This window comes from Procambarus clarkii, chromosome 19 (assembly GCF_040958095.1).
Source record: "Procambarus clarkii isolate CNS0578487 chromosome 19, FALCON_Pclarkii_2.0, whole genome shotgun sequence".
Taxonomy (NCBI): Eukaryota; Metazoa; Arthropoda; class Malacostraca; order Decapoda; family Cambaridae; genus Procambarus; species Procambarus clarkii.
In genome coordinates this window covers 34856479-34869605 of record NC_091168.1, presented here as the reverse complement: position 1 = coordinate 34869605, position 13127 = coordinate 34856479, and the positions used below count along the sequence as shown (strand labels likewise).

Here is a 13127-nt window from a genome sequence, read left to right as displayed (position 1 = left end):
TAGGATTGAAGTTTTTCATGAAGAATTAGACTAATATTAATATAATTTGTGTTTCTTTACTACTCTTGCATATCTATTCCTTTTTGTATAAATGATGTAGCAATTGCTGATACTCCTCATATTATGTATTGTTCTTTAGGTCCATGTAAACCGGTCACTACCTTACTAGTACAGTAATGAAATTCTCAAAAATTGTATTTGTACCTGTCTGTCTGTCTGTCTGTCTGTGTCTCTCCCTTTCTGTCACTTTGTATATCTGTCTTACTATCTATTTATTAATCTGAATTCAATTCTAATTTAAGGTCTACGAATTAATTCTTTAAATTCATATATACAGTGGTACTGTACCTTTGTTTACGATCGTAATCCGTCACCAGACACACGTCGTCAACCAAACATGCATCAACCAAAACAAATTTTCCCATACGAAATAATGTAAACTCATTTAATCCGTTCCATACCCCCAAAAATATTAACTTAAAAATACATTTTATACCGAATAACACTCATTTTGTATTAGCTACAATACAGTACTGTATGTATATCTTACCTTGAATGAGGACTCTTGTTGGCATATGGAAGATGGTGAGGAGGAGGGAAGGAGATGTGCTAGTGTTTGGAAGGGGAATCCCCTTCCATTATAACATCAGGCAGCGATGACTTTTCTGGGGTACTCTCTCTCTCTCTCTCCTATGTATTGCCTGCGTACCGCTAGGACCTGTTTATTTTTCTCACTAAAAACCTATCTAGCAACACTTGTTTTTCCCTATGTTGTAACACTTGTCTGAAGTGAAAGATCTCATTGTCATTAAAAAGGTTAACACAACAGCCTGCTGCAGCTTGATTTAGGTGAGCCTTTTCAACAAAAGTTTAGGTTGAACGTTGCCATAGACTTTCTTGGGACCCATGGCAGGATATATAATTAGAACTTTTATGTTAAAAAAGCAAAAAAGCAGGCAAACAATGAAATTCTTCACAAAGAATTCAAGCGTGACTGCAGTCATCACTAAGCGGGATAGATTTGTAAACAAACTGAGAGTGCCTCACCCCACGCCCCCAGCACCACACGCTCGTTCGACCCATATGTGTACGAACAGACGTTGTCTTCCAAGTGAACCGTCGTACACCAATTCAAATTTTACAATGAATTTGACATCATCTACCAAAAAAAGCATACTCTAGGGCGGTCATCAACCGAGGTTCCACTGTTTTATATTTCAGTCGAGTCGCTGCTTTTGTGCAATACAGTATTGTATTTTGGTTGGACTCTTATGTATCGTTGTATTCATGAGGTAGTTGATAAACAGGTGTTGCTAGACAGGTTTTTAGTGATAAAAATAAACAGGTCCTAGTGGTATGCAGGCAATACATAGGAGAGAGAGAGAGAGAGAGAGAGTACCCCAGAAAAGTCATCGCTGCCTGATGTTATAATGGAAGGGGATTCCCCTTGCAAACACTAGCACATCTCCTTCCCTCCTCCTCACCATCTTCCATATGCCAACAAGAGTCCTCATTCAAGGTAAGATATACATACAGTACTGTATTGTAGCTAATACAAAATGAGTGTTATTCGGTATAAAATGTATTTTTATGTTGTATTTATTTTTATGTTGAACCTCAACAGTTTAACCCTTAAATTGCGCATCGCATCATATGATGCTTTGACCGACTTGCAGTAAATTGCGCATCGCATCATATGATGCTTTGGAGTACTATGCCAGATTTAAATGGCCCGCAGATACACGGGGTTCACCACACCTTCATCAGGGCTCTTGTAAACAGACACCATTTTAAAAAAAAATCGTGGGCCAAATTCCCGGGTGTTAGGGGCTTCAGTATTGAGTGAGCTACCAAGCCTGACGCACGCAGCATGAGCTCACAACACTGTTGTTCAGCTTGTGACCACAGCATCACCTAAAAATGCCATAATATACTTGTTTATGCTATTATGTAGCGATGATATTATTGCAGAAGACCCCCCTGACTGTGATAAAACTGACCAGGGTTCTGATAATAGCAGGATTGTGGTGATATATATCACTGTGCTCCATGTTGGGAGGAGTAATGCTGTGGGAGGGAAGGGTAGTGGCGTTGTCTTCTGACTGTGTGTGGCCACCTTTTATTGACTGCACTCACCATACCAGCTTAGTGGTTCGCTATGGTGAACATAAATGTAGATACTTATATATAACGTGTGTATAGAGGGCATAAACAGCAAGAAGAGTAGGTTGGGAGCCGCCATTTTGGTGAGGGCGGTGGTGTCGTCTGCACGACTTATCATGTTGTTTACTGGTGACCACGATGTCTTTGGGCACCATACCAGTTTACTTGTACAAGTATGGTGAATAAAACAGGTAGATATTTATATATAATGTGTGTATATAGCGTAATAACACCACACAGTATTGTTGGAGGAGAAATATTAGTGTGTCTGGCCTTGAGGGCAGCAGCCACCAGCTGACTGTGTGAGGTCCTACGTCTTTGTGCCTTTATTCACCATACAAGCTTAGATGTACAGTTATGGTGAACAAAACATGTAAATACTTATATATAACGTCTGTATATAAAAGCAAAAACAGTATGGTGGGAGGAGAATGGTGGCAAGTCAGGTGAGGCGAGGGAGGGAGGGAGTGGCAGCCAGTGGCGGGCTGCCACTGGCTGCCACTGCCACTGCCACTCAGCACACCAACTTAGTGATTCGTTATGGTGAACACGATTGTAGATACTTATATATAGTGTCTGTATATAGTGAATAAAAGCAAAAACAGTATTGTGGGAGGAGAATGTGGTGAGTCAGGTAACTTGAGGGAAGGAGGAAGTAGCAGCCAGTGGCAGGCTGCCACTGGCACTGCCACTCAGCATGCCAACTTAGTGGTTTGTTATGGTGAACACGAATGTAGATACTTATATATAACGTCTGTATATAGTGAATAAAAGCAAAAACAGTATGGTGGGAGAAGAATGTGGGCGAGTGAGGTGTTGAGGGAGTGAGTGAGTGGCTGGCTGGAATGTGGCGGTCACTCCTTGTTACTTTTTGACTCATAATAGCAACTTAGTGGTTCGTTATGGTGAACAAAACATGCAGATACTTATATATAACCTGTGTATATAGTGTAATAACCGACAAAGTATTTGTTCACTGTTTGATGAATATAATTGAATCAACAATATGCACACCATATTTTTGAGTACAGCGATGATTCACTCATTTTATTATATAAATATATCACACTACACACTATTGAATAATAATATAGCAAAAAACTACGAAAAATCAATCAGAGACATTGAAATAATTAGGTAATTATCTCTTTGTGGCAACTCCGGCCTGACAGCTTGCGAGCAACAGACCGCCTGGGACGCACGCTGAGTCAGCGCCTGTTTTTTACCAGACTTCCCCACCCTATAGCGGGCAATATATGCCACTTACGATTTTTTTATTATTTTTCCCATGATCAGTGAACACAAATTAACAGGTTAGTTGACCAGAACACACACTAGAAGGTGAAGGGACGACGACGTTTCGGTCCGTCCTGGACCATTCTCAAGTCGATTTGAGAATGAGAGACTTGAGAATGGTCTAGGACGGACCGAAATGTCGTCGTCCCTTCACCTTCTAGTGTGTGTTCTGGTCAACATACTTTAGCCACGTTATTGTGACTCATCGCCTGCATAACAGGTTAGGAAGAAAAAAGATTTTTTTTTTTTTTTATGCGCCTGTGGGTGTCAAATGGTATATACCCATGCGCCATTTAAGGGTTAATATGTAATTACGTTTGTTCTGAATATATCAATATATCACGTCTCCTGCTTGGCAGTGTTGTGTTTTTGCTTGAATGTTCACTATTTTGCAAAAGAATACCTTCTACTTACCATCCACATTACTTGAATATTTCTTAAGTTGGCAATTTCCTTAATGAGCTCATCATTACGAAGACGGTCAACATTGACTCCACGTTAGCACAGTAGCATGGAGGAGTGTTTAAACACCCCAAACCCCAAAGAAAATCAAAATGTTATTCCCTTTCAGCAACATGAATCATGATGAGACATTAATGCATAACATCACAAGATAGTGGAATATCAATATGAAACTTTCTTAAATTACATAAAGGACTATAAAGAATTTTTAGTGTGACCAGAAACAGATTTGAAAATTTTAAGTGTTTTATAATATAAACAAAGAATGAGGGGAAAATAGTTGGTAATTTTCTTAACCACTGTGCTGCTCGTCTTCCAACAAATACGCCCCCCCTCCCCCCGTGTGCAGGAAATCAATTCTCTGGAAAAAATTCTTTTTGTTTTTGAAAATGTTAAATACCCTTCCCTGATCACAAATATGCAAAAAAAAAAAAAAGAAAATCGAAATTGTACTGTACTTACTTTGGCTGCAATGGGGTTCGGAAAATGGTGTGTGACGTCACGATTTGGTGGTCTCCCGTGACGTAGACTCCCGGAGCCAGTTGTCCGCCAGCTTCAACAAGCGCGAGTTGCCACAAATATTTTTTTTGTTAATTTATTGAGTACATTTCCAAATACATTTGTTTTGTTTTTTCTTGCCAATCCTATGTATAATGAACACGTACACAATATCATGGCAGTAGAACATCTGTACTGTCCCAAGACACTGTGTTATGTGTGTTTCAAATGTGTCCACATGTATTGCTCATATATCCAATGTTTCATGTTCATTTATGTATATTTACAACATATTTACACTCTATACACTATCACACACTATATACATTCACCATCAACTCACTCAGAACTCCACGAGTGTGAACTGCCACATCCAGCCAGCTCTCCCTCACTCCTCCAACACCTAGCTTTCCCCTTGCACCTTACTTGCCAACATTGTTCCTCCCTCCATACTGTTATTATTTTTATTACACTATTTACACACGTTATGTATACATATCTACACGTTTTATTCACCATAACTATTCAAGTAAGCTGGTATTGTGTCCAAACAGTACAATTTCTCATACACTGTATGAGAAATCACACAGTAGCCAGCAGACGACGCTACAAGTACGATGCCACCTCCCTCACCAACATGGCTCCTCCCATGTTGGTGAGGGAGCTAGTATGGTGAGCAAAAGAAGAGTGGTTGCCACACAGAGTGCAGCTACCTCGATCTTCTCCCTCCCTCCCTCCCTCCCTCACCAAAATTCCTCCTCCCACGATACTACGCACAGCACTAATTATCACCACAATCCTGCTATTATCACAATCCTGGTCACTAAATCCTGTAAATGAATAATTGACCACAAGTTTATTTTGTAAAGTAACATAAGAAGTCGTTTGAAGATTTCTAGATGGACGAAATAATGCTGTGGTGCTGTGGCTAGCGCTGTGAACATCGTTAACAGCATTGATTCACTGATATTTGAACATTGTACACAGTCCTGTCTCTGCCTGTCAGGGGCCTAGTTGAACAGTGGCATCCGGTGAATGAAACTTGCCCAATCGTTTCAATCCCATCCAGGAATCAACCCTGGGATCCTCGATTGTGAATCAAGAATGAAACCAACTGTATTATGAGTCCCCATTATATTACAATACAGTACTACTGTATTCCGTTTCCCTCGGTTGCTTCAACTCAGAAAATATTTATAATGTATGCCAGACCTAAATTGGAGTATGCAGTTGTAGTATGGCGCCCATTTCTAAAGAAACATGTTGACAACTATTGTACTTGGTGTATAAAAAATTCAAAGGCATGCAATGGAACAAAGTTCAGAATTCCTTTAGACAAGAGTAATGTTCCTCCTATGTGCCACCCCCTACACCGACCCTCCTTTCCCCTCCAACCACCCTACTTCCCGCCCCAACCACCCTATTTCCCCCACAACCACTTTCCATACCCCTTCCCCCCCAAACTACTCTCCATACCCCCTTCCCCATCCCATCCCCCCTCCCCTCCTCTATTCCCCCATTTCCACCCTCTCCACCAAACCCTCCCCACCTATTGCAAAGCAGAGGTGCAATACAGTTGGTTCGCTGAGAGAGAACTGTCAACATCAAGGGCCCAAGACTGTTCAACACACTCCCTCTAAACATAAGGGGGCATAACTAGCTGACCTCTCATGGTGTTCAAAAGAGAACTTGATAAATGCCTCCAAAAGATACCAGATCAACCAGGCTGTGATTCATGGCAGGCTGCAAGCAGTGCCAAACAGAGGAACAGTCTGGTTGACCAGACTGCCGACCAGGAGGCCTGGTCAGAGACTGGGCTGTGCTGACATTGATCCTCGGAACCAATAATAGGTAGACACCCCCACCCCCTCTCTATTACCCCAACCCCTGCTATTCCTCCAGAAAACACAAAATATACAAAATTCCAACACTAGGAAATACATCCTTATGCAAAGGTGTTGGAAAAAACAGAATACAAGAATACAAGGCCGAACTGCTGACACGACTAAAAAATGACTTATAATCATGTTTCTGCATTTCTGTCATAACTGTATTTCATATTTTAGAGAGTTGACAGTAAAAAACCACACATACAGTGTTACATTTAAAGAAAATGGTGTAGTGTACTGTCTATAAACATTACCTCAGTCCTGTGGTTTCAAAACTTCACATGACAGATTATAGGAAAGAGGAGTCAGCACAAGCATGGCTCTCATCCTGTAACTACACTTAGGTGATTACAGTTTACTACACAGTGCACTTCTATAATTCTAACTACAGGGATTTGTTCCATACCTAGTCAGGCTTGTATAAATTTGAGCCCTTGAGAACTTTTCTCTCAATCTTTAACTTCCACAAGTCTTTACCCTGGCATGCTATACTCCACATGTTAAGTGTTTGTGCCCTTGATTTTGAGTGTTTACTTGGAAGCACCCAGGCAGTGGTGTGAGGGAGACATCTTTCTGTGTATACCCACCGTCTTCGCTAGTGTCATTGTTACTCACAAATTCAACAGTAATGTACGGGGAAAGTTAATTTACACTTTCGTGATTCATTTCTGATGCTATATTTTCATCAATATTACTGTTATCATCTGGGAATAAAGTTGAATGTATTTTGCATGGACTCCATATCTGATCGTTTGCGGGTGTGATAACTTGTAAGAGGTTGTGTGGTGTTCATATCTTTTCTTGACTGAATGGGCACCGAGACAACAAGGGGGCTTAGGATGCCTGTTGGGCGGCAATAAGATCTGCCTCGTATGGCCAATAGCTGCCTGGTCAACCCGTCCTCCTAATAGAGCATCACATTTTGACTTATACTCTCGCTAAGGCCAAAAATTGTTGTGCTAGAAAATGGCAGTGGTTCACAAAATTGACATAATGTTCCGTTTTCTGTTTTGGGTCCTCTGGTAGGTTAGGATAAGGGCACTTTAATACAACAGTTTCTTGACGTTGGGAAACCTTAGGATGGGCTGGCTTGGTATGGGCCAGTAAGCCTCCTGCAGTAGACATAATTCTCATGTCCTTTCATGTCTCCTTTTATAAAGCTTCCTCTGCAGAACAGTGTACTCCAACTTGAGAGAACCTTACAATAATGACTTCATCTGGTGGAGCGTATTCAACTAGCTATTGCAACTTGCGATAACCTTTTTGACAGTAGCTTCCCTTACTTGATCTTCAGTCATTGTTTGTTCATATGTACATAATAAAAAAGAAAATTGCAGAAGGCCTATTGGCCCATGTGAGGCAGTTATTAGCCCATACAAGTATGCTCATGGCCCATGTGAGGCAGGTATTAGCACATACAACGATGCTAATGGCCCATGTGAGGCAGGTATTAGCCCATACACGGATGCTAATGGCCCATGTGAGGCAAGTATTAGCCCATACAAGGATGCTAATGGCCCATGTGAGGCAGGTATTAGCCCATACACGGATGCTAATGGCCCATGTGAGGCAGGTATTAGCCCATACAAGTATGCTCATGGCCCATGTGAGGCAGGTATTAGCCCATACAAGGATGCTAATGGCCCATGTAAGGCAGGTATTAGCCCATACAAGGACGCTATTGGCCCATACGAGCTGAAAAGCAAGCGACATACCAGTACTATCCATTTATTCTACTATATTTAACAATGGCTTGTTGCATGCTATTTTCTTAAGACTTATTTGGTAACTAGTTATCATCTCAGATTATTTGTTTCTTATTTCCTGTGTCTTATTTTTGTTTTTCATTCTTTCTTTCTGATTCTTTTGTTTCTTTCTCTTTCTGACCTTAGACAGTTCTGGATGGAAACAGGTATTGTTAAAGAAATAAACCAAATTGAGAATCATTCCTTATTCTAAATCTAACATTTAAAGCATGCTGAAATCACTTTTGTGTAATTTGAATGGAAAAATGACTTCATGTGTGTTGATCCAAATTACTATTAATGCTCCCATTAGGTACTACATGGTCAGGTAAATAATGGAATATCAGTTATGTGTACTCAAACCTGTTGATTTTAGATGGACCTTGGCAGCTCGCCCAGTTTTCCTGTTTTACAATGATAAATTTATTGATTTTTGTAAAGTTTACCCCTTTTATATTATTGAATGAGAATGACTGTTACATTAAGAGCTGTGTTTGCGTTGACTGTCTTACTACAAGCTTGTGGTAGTATGTGCGCTGCGTGTTGCACTCTTGGCTGCCTTTGTTGAAAGCAATTATGTTGCCAAGTTTTTAGATGCTTGTCTGCTAATATTTTAGCTTTTCTGAATTATTTACATATACTTTTTCCTTTGTGTGTCAATGCGAGATTATTTTGCGTTGTGGTATGTGATTCAGAATGAATCGGCGTATGATTGCTTCGATCAATTCTTCCACTGATGTAGTAATATTTACAACAGAGAGATAGTGTGTATAACACTGTTATGGCTGGCTGGCTGGCTTCCCACTCTCTGGCCTGGCAGCCAGCTCCTCCGTGACACAAAATTAATTTTGATTGTTTAGGAGTATAATATTTTACATTGGAGAGATGACTTGAAAAGAGAAGCCATTGGTTATTTACCATATACTATACTACAACTATTTACAAAAAAAAAGAATAGTGACTGTGGATAGCATTCAATGTTATTTTAGGAAATATCCATTTATGATCACAAACTTGATTGAAATTACAAGAATGTGATGTATGTAAAAGAAAATGTTGAAGCCTTGCAATGCCTGAGGAGACAAGGCATCTTTGGGCTGTCATCTGGGAATGCCGAGGATGCTGGAGTAAGCCAGGCATGCCCGTGGATGCCTGTGAAGGCCCAGGGAGGCTGGAGATATCTGAAGGAGACTAGGATGCTTGGAAAGACCAGCAATGCCTGGGGAGGCTGGGGGATACTTGGGAAGGCCAGGAATGCCTGGTGGAGGCCAGGAAGGCCTGGGGATGTCTGAGGAGGCTCGGGATGCCTGGAGAAGATGCCAATGAAAAGAGAAGATAATCTTCTTACTATACAGTAGATGTAAAATAAGTTGTTGCAGTGACATGGTTAACCTCTTCATAACCACTGTTTGCTTCATTAACTGCAATAAGGAGTGTTAGGGTAGTGTAGTGAACCCAACAATCACATCAACAATCTATTAGCCCCACGCTGGGCATCAAGAATGTGATTGACCTCTCTACACGACACTCACAGTAACGCCCCACGTTACCGAGCCAGAATGTGTGGGTTTACTTTATGTGGGCATGGATTCGAATGTTTGCCTTGCCTATTGTTGCCACCCGCAACAACCTGCAATTGCATGCAGCAGCACCAACACCAGTGAGGGCCACGCTGCAAGAGATCACTTTGCAGTAGTCACAACAGCCGAGCGACAAACAAATGAATACACCTCGGAGGTGTGAGGAAATTGCCAAGATCCAGGGGCCAGATTCATGAAGCAGTTACGTAAGTACTTACGAACGTGTACATCTTTCTTCAATCTTTGGCGGCTTTGGTTACATTTATTAAACAGTTTACTAGCATGAAAACTTCCCAATCAACTGTTGTTATTGTTATAAACAGCCTCCTGGTGCTTCAGAGTTCATTAACTATTTAATAATTGTAAACAAAGCCGCCAAAGATTGAGAAAAGATGTACAGGTTCGTAAGTGTTTGCGTAACTGCTTCGTGAATCTGGCCCTAGGTATTCCTGATGGAGATGAAGGCCAGGACGGTCTTCTAATGTCGCCTGCAATACCAAGATCCTTTCACATGTAGGTCGTTCGCTCTGCAATTTACTTGCAAGCAAATAAGCAGGTAATGGATGAGTCCTCACACTGAATTTATATTCGTTGCTTGAGATGACCGTAGTAATTAATCAATCCCCACACTTCCTGTAACAGATGATAAAAAATCTTGTCTCAAATGTGTTTATATTAACGTCCACACATACGTTCATCGGTCACTCACTAGCGACGCGACACTCGAAGGTAAACCTGTCACTCCTACTGAGTTGACAGTTTAACACTTCACAATCTCCTTGAATCTAAACACAGAGAACTCTTGTTGCGAGATATACTCTGAATCGAGATTGGATGATTATTGATCACCAAAAGTAATATGTCCACAACAACAATTTAAGCCCGGTCTTGTACTTACATTCAACTACACCACTCATAATCCTCGATGATGTTCCAGGCATCTCCATACTTTAGTATGACTGAATATAAGTGAGGGAGCCCAACACTTTATCCAAAATGTTGAATCAGGCTCACACCTCCAGCTTTCCAGATGACAAGGTAAATCCAGGAGTAACTTGGTTGCACCACGCGAGCTGGTCAATCACCTTGACACGACCAGCAATAGCTCTAGAGTAATCACACCCACTCAACACTGTAGAATGCTGGCACATTAACCCCACTCAGTGAGAAGAGAAGTGGCTCGCCCACACACACCCACTTCCCAGTTTTCACTCACTAGGTGGGAGCGCGCCAAACACGTATCCCACACACACTGTCTCCCGGGTGAGGTACCTTCTCACATCTTCTCGACCCCAATATTTCGAACCATCACGCGTTCACTATCCTCAAAGCTTTTCCACACTTCTTCTCGAGATATTTCACAGTTGATTGTCACTAAAGATGATAAACTGCTGAATGGACAATCACTTCCTCTGAGACTCCACGTGACACTGAGTCTTACCACAATGAATCAAGATACGAGCACACGTGAATTACACTGCTCACCTTTGCTGGTTACTCGAGATTTCACCACTATCTCTGCTTTCTATGAAATCACACGTGTCTCTCTCTACAGGTATTTCACACTGCTAGTATTTTACGTATGATACTGGTGGTTTTAGGCTTGTCCTCGAACCGTTGTTGGCATCGTAATTAATCTTACACTACGATGTAGATAAATCCCTTGACAACTATTACCCAGTGATTCAGATCTGGGATAGTACTGGCATTTAGGTAAACTAAACTCTTAGGACTTAAGACAGAGAGACCTGCCTTGGAGCTCGTAAGGCTGCCTCTTCCTCCCTTGAGCGTTCTAGACCGAATGCTTGCCCCAGTCATCTCAAGTGCCTTACAGGACTCCCATGACATCATTACCTTTTGACCAATCACATGCATGGGGCTTCTCGCATTTTGTGGAAACTCTTCCTGATAGGTAGCAGCACGTGGGTGCCCCGTGACGTCACATTTAGTTCCACAGCGTCTCACTAGGAGGCGACACTGCGTCTGAGGGGTGAGGTGAGGGGGTGATGGTCAGCTTCCAACCGTTTCAGGAGGAAAGGGAGCCTATCTTTACCCCCTCCCCTCCCTCTTACCACCATGTAGCTAAAATTTCCCCTCCTGGGAAAAGGTTTCTTAGGCCTGGTCTTGGGGTGCTTGGCTCCTCCTATATTGAATTGAAATTAAATTTGCTACAGCACTGCCATCTGTTGACCTGTCACATAACTTTGTTCATTGTTGTGCACAGTTCCAATCAGTTGCATTTTTTTGAGAGTTAGCTTTATGTTAACTTTGAATTTATATTAGTCACTGGTGCAGGCCAGGGCTAGAAAAAGCTGGTGCAAGAGGTAAATATTTTGGACCATATTTACACTCAGGAAAGCTGGTTCAAATGTAATTTCTTTAATATGATAAATCTATGAAAAGTAATTGCTATGGTACTAGTTTAATAGAGTTCTCATAAGAAATGATGGCCTAACCACACATCAGAAGATGAAGAAGCTACGACGTTTTGGGCCGTCCTGGACCATTATCAAGTCGTGTATGCTCAGTAGATGTGCATACAATCTTGTGTTTTAAGGAAGTTGGAAGATGGTTAGAGAGACCAGTCGCTACAAAAATTCATAAGAAGGCTTAGCTGGTAAAGATAGAATTCTGGGTCAGTTTGACCTACCAGATATAGCATCATATTGTAATGAATATTAATGTGGTGTGTGTATACAAGTTAGTTCAATGTTTATAGGTGCATAAAACTTCAGTCTTGAATTTAATGGAATGAATGCTGATGAATGTTGGGTATTTGAGTATTATTTTGATTTGTGAGGTGACCATACTTTTGAGACATTGTATTACATGACTTGTATCACCTAAATCACCAGTTTGTAATTGTTTTCTAAAGTCCTTGCTTCCTAATTCATACTGTGTCCATCTGCCTGCTCTCTAACTTATGTTTGTATTGCCTTGTTGCTAAGTCTTTATCCCCAGTTAGAGTCTGTAGTCACTCTTGTCACTCCACTCTCACTTACCATTCCCATTTTCTCATCAACCTCGTGATCTTTCGTAATGTCCGTGTTGAATCTGGTGTTTGTTTCACTGCTCCTGTTGTTTCCTTGACTTTCCGACACCCTATTTAATTGACTCGTTCCCTCTAGAGCACAACGTAAAATGTCACTGTTTACTGTTTATATTCTCTTGCAGTTGCTTGGGACAACAACTTGTTATTGTTGCATGTAGTATTAAATCATGGTCTGTAATTTGCCTAGATGAGTTTTTCTGTTGATAAATCTTTGGAAGCAATGTACACAGATGCATTATATTTCCCTGTTCTCCTTTGCCAAAAATAAAAAAGAATACATGTGTTTGAGTATGCAGCTTCTTAGGTATACTTTTCCCTGATACGTGCAGCTACTGCCACGTTTCTCTGATGTTCTCCTGCTTAATGATGAATATAGTGAAATGCATGCAGAGATGTGATATATTTCTGGTCTGTAATAATACTGGCTAATAAGGAGGAGGTC

The 13127-nt window shown here is 41.1% G+C and overlaps 1 protein-coding gene across 5 annotated transcripts in view; it reads left to right on the top strand.

Annotated features, from left to right (window-relative positions):
* Window positions 1-13127, top strand: part of Ptp69D (Protein tyrosine phosphatase 69D) — a 107777-nt gene that overhangs the window by 77938 nt on the left and 16712 nt on the right. The gene's annotated exons all lie outside the window — the stretch shown is intronic.